Here is an 8,821-nt window from a genome sequence, read left to right on the forward strand (position 1 = left end):
GCAAGCCTACCTACCTATATATATATATACACACACACACTCGTTCGCTGCACTCGAAGCAAACACCTGTTTCGCTTATTACTGTTTCCCAAGCTGCATGTTTTGTTGTTGTTCATTTTTCATTCTCTCGCAAACAGGCAGGCGACGGCGCGCAACGAGCAGAAGCTGAAACGCCGTGGCTGGAAGATGAGGTACAGGTGATCGCTCTTCGCACGGAGGGCTCTCGAAGGCCCATAATACGCACACAGCGGACATTTAGAAAGCCAGCGCTGGATTCTCGACCCCGATCGTGCATAGGATACGAAGCATTTTGTTTTTTTTTCCCCTCTGCCAGCCAGTCGCAAATGTTAACGTATAGCTGCAGACAGAGGCGTGCGAACACGGCCTTTACGCAGGAGAGAGGACAACACGAAAATACCCGCTACGCAAATGCCACGTGCGGGGTCGGGCCCCCCCGCGTCCACCAAACAAGCTACGTTTTTCGCCCGCGGACGATCACGACACGCCACCAAATACCCCCGTAGGCGAGGATCGAGATATGCAACACGCACGCAGTGCAGTGCAGGTGAGCATCACATCTGGGGAAAATAAAAAGAGAAACGTAAAAAGCCCGTTCGGCTAATGCACGCGGTTATTGAGGAAGTCGGGCAGCTAATAAAGTTCGCAGGGGAGAACGCCGCTTTTACGTGCCAGCGACCGATAAGACGCAGCGAAGGTGTAACTATACAAACACGTACTGCATACACTGGGACCGAGACTTGAGATGTCTGCGAAAACGGCGCGAGAGATAACGGCGCTAGCGATAACGGGCAGTAGATAACGCGTTAGACACACCAAGCTCTCAGAGGCTGCAGAGTGCAACAAATGTACGCGGTGGTGGTCGTCAAGGGATTTCATGCAATGGCAAGGTGCTTCGAAAAATCCGTCCGTCCGGTCGTTTTTTTTTTTTTTTTACAAGACGACGTCCACGGCTGTGTATTCGTCAGCCATTTCACGGAGCCGCCGAGATGAGCCTGAAAGCTATCAAGATAGCGACAGCCGCAATCTTTTGCGCTCGAAAAAGGTAGGCTGCCGGCTCGAACGGCTAAGATGCTCGCACGTGCGAGAACAATCGACAGAAAAAATTGGCGCCAAATCGGACAACACACGGCAAGAAAGACTGGACAGGCGCAACCTGTCCTGTCTTTCTTTCCGTGTGTTGTCCGATTTGGCGCCAATTTTTTCTGCTGATATGCACCAACATGTTCGACTCGAGAACAATCCAACTTCCACTTTCGACGCAACAAAAACCCTTCTTAGCACGCGGCGCAGCAGAAAGTGACTAACACTTCGAGAGAGAGAGACGATACGAGCACGTGACACTAACGGCAGGCGAAGGTGAAGAGGGGGAGGGGGGGCACTAAACAAACATCCGCGAACGTTTCCAGCGAAATCAATCATACGAAACGAACACGACAGCCGCGCACAATGAATTGCGGCGGCGCTGAGAGCACCACCACGACTCTCCCGTAGACGAGAGAGCAGCGCCGGCGGCGGTCCGCCTACGGACGCGCACCACATGTACTACGTCGCACATGGCGGGGCGCGGGAAAACGAAACAAAGCGGAAATATGAAAAAGCGACGCCGTAGAACACGCAGCGTGTGGCCGCCTGGGATGGGCGTATAGCGGCGTGCAGTACGGCCGATGGGCGCGCCTTGATACGTGGGCGGCCGCTCCCCTTTACGCTTTTTGTGTATTTTTTTTTTGTTTCTGCATATGCGTATTCACTGTTTTTTTTTTTTTTGCCGCCGTTCTAGAGTTTTGATTTTGCGAGTCAGTACGGCAACTTGCGCACCACCGTCCACGCCCGGAGGGAGGGCGCCGGCAGCGTTTACGGCGCCGATGAACTGTTGCAGGAACAGAGCGGTTTGGTCTTCCTGGACTTTTAAAAACAGCGGAAGAGACGGCGTGGGATGTAGGCGGGAGGGGGGAGTGAGCGGGTACAAACGGAAGGAACGCACGAAGGCGAGAACAGAACGTATATGCGCGAAATGCGATGGCAAAAATAGCACGGCGGCGAAATGAAACAAAGAAAAAGCGGCGCTAAGCCACAATACTACAAACACAGGCAGGTTCTCATTTCGCTGTTTATCTTGCCAGCGATAGCTATAACCGAGTTTGTTCCGAGAATTCATCGCTATCATTATCTGTGCCCATGTCATTCAGGTGGGCATAGGAAAGGGATTCTTTAGGAGACAAAACAATTTTTTTTTTCGCCTTTCGCGGATTGGTTGCTAAATGAGAAGTCATGGGCTCGATACGTGGTCGTGGCGGCCGCATTTCGACGGGCGGCGACAAGTAAAATAATAATAATAATAATTGGTTTTTGGGGAAAGGAAATGGCGCAGTATCTATCTCATATATCGGCGGACACCTGAACCGCGCCGTCAAGGAAGGGATAAAGGAGGGAGTGAAAGAAGAAAGGAAGAATAGGTGCCGTAGTGGAGGGCTCCGGAATAATTTCGACCACCTGGGGATCTTTAACGTGCACCGACATCGCACAGCACACGGGCGCCTTAGCGTTTTTCCTCCATAAAAACGCAGCCGCCTCGGTCGGGTTCGAACCCGGGAACTCCGGATCAGTAGTCGAGCGTCCTAACCACTGAGCCACCGCGGCGGGTCGACAAGTAAAAACGTGAAACGTTTTGGTGTTCTCAAGCAGCAAAGTAAGCGGCCATGCGAGACAAGTGACCGTTTGTCACACAGTACCCCGCCTCAAAAACAAGTCCGCAGAGTATATGACGTCACTGCAAAAAAAAAAAAGAAAAGCTGCTCCGCGTCCTACACGTGACGAGAAATCCACACAGGTGCGCGACAGTTGGGAAACCGCCCGTAAGCGCCAAGGTCGCTTTCACGTCGAGCCGCTATTTGCTTCATCCTTCTAGATTTTCTTTCCCAGGATACCCTCACGTCTACATTAACCCTGTAGTAGCCTGCGAATTACGAACAAAATAGGTCGTACAAATAAGCCAATGTAGCTGTCGTTCCTGCTCGCAAAAGAATGACTAATCCGCGCGGTTTTATAAAAACCGCATTCTCAAACTTTTCTCAGAGCAACGTCAAAGCGTCAGTTGCAGAGGAGCAGAAGGCACGCTGGAATTTCAAAAAACGTACTGATACACGAGCAGGTGACGTAATGATCTCCAATTTCGCTAATGAGTTATTGCACTTTCCAAGGTATGTGAGCGTAGTTCTATTGCTTTTAGACATTGAGAAACTGGCCTAATTTGCTCATTTTAATTGCGAGGTAACCAGATTTCACCCCATGAATCCATTCGATTTTTTTGCTTCCAAAACTGCAATAGACGGGTCAGTAACGGCGAAATGCAGAAAGCTCAAGACTACTATTCAACATTTTAAACGCTTTGCAATTATTACAGGATTAAGTGAAGCAAAGTTATTCAGGCGTCGTCGGCTGTCAATATAACGCTCGCAATGATTGAACAGCCTAGCTGCCTGCGACAGTCAACGACCTGCATTCACAAAGCTGCCTGCACTAACTTGTTCCAAGTACGCCCACTCTCTCTCACTTCGAGGATGTCTTGATGCTCGGGAGCACTGGATGTTGTCTGCCGACATGAGTGAACTAGAAAAGCGACCGAAGTATAGGCGCACCGTTTACACGTCCGCTTCCATCGCATACGACTCAACCGCACTGCCCCTGGCGTTGTGAACGGAAAACAGTGCGATGTGCTACCGACTAAAATATTTTTTCTACCTATTACGACACCTGTGCTTCCAGACCCAGCTGCTGTATCATACTCGCCAAGACACCCGTACCCAACTGGTTCGTTCTTCCACGTTGCTTGCCAATGGGGCCCCGGAATAGGGGCTCCACCTAGTACTGTGAGAGGAAAGGGCCAATAGGGTCCTACCCCAATCACCTTTCTGTAAAAATTTAATTGCTTATAAATGTTTTTCACCACCACCACCACCACGAAGCTCCAAATGGCGAGGTCTGTCCGAACTGACACAGAAAAAAACGTCGAAAGAACAAACAAGAAAAGCCGGCGCAGAAGCTTTGTAAAGCTTCCCCTACAGCGCTGGACTCGCTGGACGCTCCGTGGAAAACAGGGATGCTGGCGAAATCGGCACGGGGAACATACAGGATTTTTAAGCAGGCCAAAGAAAATATATATGATAATTGTAGAGGAAGCTCTTTGTTGTTTGAGGCCAGGACGGGAGTTTTTCGGACTGAGACATACAGAGTCAGGTACCACGAGATAGACACGTTGTGCGGTGCGTGCGGAGAGGAGGAGGAAACGGCTGAACACTTTATACTTTTCTGTAAAGGGCTTCACCCTACAGTGGAAGGCAGCGGGGCTGATTTATTCAAGGCATTGGGGATTAAGGACAGTGAAGGGAAAGTAGATTTTAAGAGGTTAGAAGTAACCAAGCGAAGGTTATCTGACTGGTGGCTAAAGTTAAGACAGGAGTAAAATTTCATTAGTTATGACTAGGTGGCTAGAGCCACCGCCCGATTTAAAGGGTTCAGCCGTATCCATCCATCCATAAGGGTGCCAGCCGCGAGGGCGAAACAATAGAAAATAAAAGTGTTCTCTCTCCCTACACCGAGCATCAGGTGCTCCGATCTACTTTTCAGTTCGTCTTAAACAGAGGCAAAGTAAACAGACAAATAAGGACCGAGAGATGCGGTTGGACCAACCCAACAGTCACCGCCCAAAATGGACAAGAAAGAAAGAAAGAGAAAAGGAGAAAAAGACACACGCGCTCAGCGAAGGCGCGGGACACTGCAGAGTATACTACAGCCGGGGGCGACGAGCATGGACAACTGGCGCATGCACACAACCTGACCTGACTCAAGGAGCAGACGTCTAGCGCCTCGCGGCATAGGCCCCTCATGCATAAGCCTTTCACCCAACACGGTAGGCGCCCCTAATGCAACTATATTAATACGCTGCTAGCGCTCGCCGCCGTCTGCTCGAGCTCGTTTAATGGGGCGGCACTCCGCTCTGGCACGGCGCGATGAATAAGCAAGAGGGGGGAGGGGCACATGTGGCCGCCAGACAAGGAAATTGCAAGCGTACGGCGATCGTGAGCGCAAGGGGGGTCGAGAGAGTAGGTTTGGCCCTTTCAGCGGTCCATGCACTGTCGTCTGATATCTAAGCACGCTACACGTCACAGCTACGTCACACGACGCTGCGACATCTCACCGGGTGCGGTACAAAACCGTATACCACTTCCGAGCTACCTGAAACAGCATTGTTGACTTTGCGCTGGCATATGAGCCACACTGAGAAAGCGCGTCCTTCTTGCGCGCATTTACATGCACCCAAGAAGCAGACAGTAATTAAGGGGGGATGCAAATTTCTTACTGAGGGAAGAAAATGGCGCAGTAATTGTCTCACATCTCGGTGGACACCCGAACCGAGCCGTAAGGGAAGGGAGGAAGGTGGGAGTGAAATAAGAAGAGGAGAAAGGGGTGCCGTTGTGTAGTGCTCCGGAATAAAGGCGGATTCACATTGGCCAGTCGCAAACGTCGCACCACCGATTTCGGTCATTTAGTTAGTTTCCGAAGCACTAGGAAAGCGGGAAGGGAGAGGAACAAATCGATTTAGAAGTGTTGCGCGACCTCCGCGACTCGCCAGTGTGAACCCGCCTTAATTTCGACCACCTGGGGTATTTAACGTGCGCTGACATCGCACAGCTAAAGGGCGCCTTCGATTAACTTGGGCTAAGCTAGCTGGCTTCACAGACAGTAGTAAAGCCGTTTGTTTAGCAGAAGAATGATTAGCAGAATCGAAACAGACTGTGCACAAATTTGTTTAACGTACTCGATGACTCCTCGCTTGCACATATATATGCATACATATAAAACTGCCCATTTAAATTTAGGTTTCTGCTATGCACATACCTTTGGACAGTCCGAAACAGGAAAATATTTGTAAAATAAAATACGCAAATATGCAAGTAAAACATAAAACACAAATACTTAACAAAATCAATTTGAAGCCTTGTCCCCCCCCCCCCCCCTCAAAGAAAAGTTCCGAAGTACCTGATTCGAGAATATTCGCTTTCTTTTTTTTTTTACCCATTAAGTCGTCACTTCTGATCTCGCAACGCAACCAATGCAACGCGAAAAGCCGGCAGCGAACTTCAGAGGAAATGCCGGCACGCATCACGCTGGCACGGCGATTGTTTGCAAACGCGAGTCTGTTCGTTACTGCACGAAAGACAGCTTTGTCGGGCGCTGCACGAAGTTACGTTATTCTCTATTGTCCGCCAGCTGCTACGCGAAAATCTCTGGGAACAGTGTGCCATCCCCCCCCCCCCCCCCTCTTCAACTTTCACCGCAGGAGGTTGAAAATGCGACGCGGCGGATAAGATGATTGACGGGCATCAGCTCCAGTCTGGACCGGTTGATGGGCGGTTCGTGCCGGGAGTGTTTTTCGATGTTCCTAGACGACCCCCCGGTAACTCGCGCGACAATGACCTGCTGTTTGGAGTGTTTTGCAACGAATAAGCTTTCCAACCTTCCAACCCAACCGCTGCTGCCTCAATGCATATCTCTACCGGTCTGGGCAACAAGCCTGCTCGCAAGATTTTGAGCGCGCGACAACTCGCAACGCAGAGCGATCTAACCGAAATGCGTGAAAAGCAGCAAAATTTGAACCTGCAAAAGCAAAGTTGCACAAAACCACGAGGAGCCCACAAAATACGCGATTCACTACCAGCAGCCGACAAGACACTTTTGTTTAAAATACATTAATAAACGCACCGAAACTGCACAAGCTACAAGCGCAGTTTATCCTCGAAGGACGAGAGTTCAAGGCAGCAAGCAAGCCTGGCCGCAAAAAAGAAAAGAATGCCAACAGGTCATAGGTGCCGTTAAAAGGAAAAAAGAAGAATCCAATGTAATGCGCGAGCGGGCTCGCACGACGAGAGGGGAAGGGATGGAGAGAGAAGAAAGAAAAGCAAAAAAACGGAATGTTTTTAAAGTTCTTGAGGCGCACTTCGATAGGTTAGCGGGCCGCATATCGCGCGGGTCGTTATGCCGCAGGTATGCCTGCTCTGCAATCCCGTATATCGTGAGCGGCGCCGGCACTCCGGCCTGCTTGAGACAAGCTATCTCGGAGGTCAAACAAGTGACGCGCAGCCGCCGAGCGCAGGCTTGAGAAAAAAAAAGGAAGTTTCTCCAACTTTGTTTTTATTAATATCATCTTTCTTTCTCTCCCTCATTCGGGACGTCCCGATACCAAGCTGTGGGCGTTTCCTTGTGGGAGTGAGTGGCTCGCGTGAGAAACACCTGGGATGATCTGAGCGTGAGGCGTTCTCCGATACACTATGCGCTGGCCTGTGCTGGCACTATAATAAATGAGGCGGAATTAAAAATGCTTGACACGGTGCGCATTCAAAAGAAGCGGGAATGAGCATGACATTTTAGTTTGCGCACGGTGTTTGAAGAAAACGAAATGACGCCAACCACACGCGCTGCATTCCAATGAGCAGACGCCAAACAGCAGCAGCAAACTGCCGCAAGGCCGCCGAAAGAAAAGCCAAGGTAATTCTGCCTCGTTTGGGAAGGCCAAGGATAACCCTAAGCTCAGCCTTAACCTGCGACTCGTTCTCACGATTTTTTATTTTTTTGCATGAAGAATAGCACCGATATTTATGTACTGGGCAAGTAATCTTACATCAAAAAGTACACAAGCAGAACGTTCTGTTTCACTTGTTGTTACTAGCAACAGATACCCCCATCTCGAACGGGGCCATTATCGCAGCCGAGTGCAGACAGAAGGAAACAAATAGATCGACGGAATGAGCATGAGTTGAACTTACTCTAGAGTTCGGTGCAACCTTCTGTGGCAAGAAAGACAAATTCCAGGTATAACGAATTATTGCAACGTATATATCCCTTGAAATTAATCGTAATTAAGACAGAGCGCACAAGCCATACCTGCTAGTAAACTTTGAGCAGCACCAACAAAAGTGTACATGAGTGTTATCAAGGCCTCTACTGTCACCATGAGCCAAAACCGGTATCCGGATGGACCAGCATATGTGCGTGGGTGTCGGCAGAGCACGCCGAATGGAGCAGTCGTATCCGCGAGTGCCCGTCAACGTAACCGGACTCGGCACACGGCCTTTTCGTTGCTGGCGCTGCCGCGGCAACGTGTCTTCAGCGATAACGCGAGAAGTGAAGTGGCGTCAGCTAAGAAGAAACAATTAGCGATGACCATGGCAGTCGGGAGAGGGACGTAACGGTAAAAGATGCACGGGGGTACGGCTCGTAATGACAACCGTAATTAGCCAAGTCCACATGCATATGACATGCAGCCGATCGATATACGTGCGTGATATACGTGCACATTGAAACAACTGCCGTGAAGCTTTGTAAAGGTCCAAATGAGCCCGGCTTGAGACAACACCGGGATCGCCCACACGCTAACGTGCACGACGACCGGAAAGATGCACGCTGCCCAAACTGTCAAGCGAATTTCTTGAAGTGCGTATGCAGCGGACAGTGCGCAACGAACATACGGTTGACAGGCTCCTGAAAGTGTATCAACGAAAGTCAAGCAACGTTTTGGCAGCTTACCGACGCTGTAGCAGTCTTTGTTGTCAGCCGTCAGAAGACTCAGTCCACGGGAGAGCCGCTCACTCGTTCAGCCAGCTACGCTCGTCCCACACATTTGCCGCGCGCAGCAGATGAGTGCTCGACTCGACTCGGCTTCTGATGCTTTGTTGTTGTTTTACTTTACAAAGTTGTCTTTGGATTGGCTTAGAGTGACCGCAAAGTAAGGTTATTGTTGTAAAAA

At 50.1% G+C, this 8,821-nt stretch overlaps 1 protein-coding gene across 2 annotated transcripts in view; it reads right to left on the reverse strand.

The window, feature by feature from the left end:
• Positions 1-8,739, reverse strand: part of LOC144129192 (cysteine and glycine-rich protein 1-like) — a 66,796-nt gene extending 58,057 nt beyond the window's left edge. Inside the window, exon 1 of one of the 2 annotated variants that reach the window (XM_077663172.1) lies at positions 8,606-8,739. The gene's annotated coding sequence lies outside the window, so the exon portion shown is untranslated. Of the gene's footprint in view, positions 1-8,601 lie in introns of both variants that reach the window. The other variant, XM_077663170.1, reaches the window with a different exon arrangement.
• Between the last annotated feature and the right edge of the window lie 82 nt (positions 8,740-8,821).

Source organism: Amblyomma americanum, chromosome 4 (genome assembly GCF_052857255.1).
Source record: "Amblyomma americanum isolate KBUSLIRL-KWMA chromosome 4, ASM5285725v1, whole genome shotgun sequence".
NCBI lineage: Eukaryota > Metazoa > Arthropoda > Arachnida > Ixodida > Ixodidae > Amblyomma > Amblyomma americanum.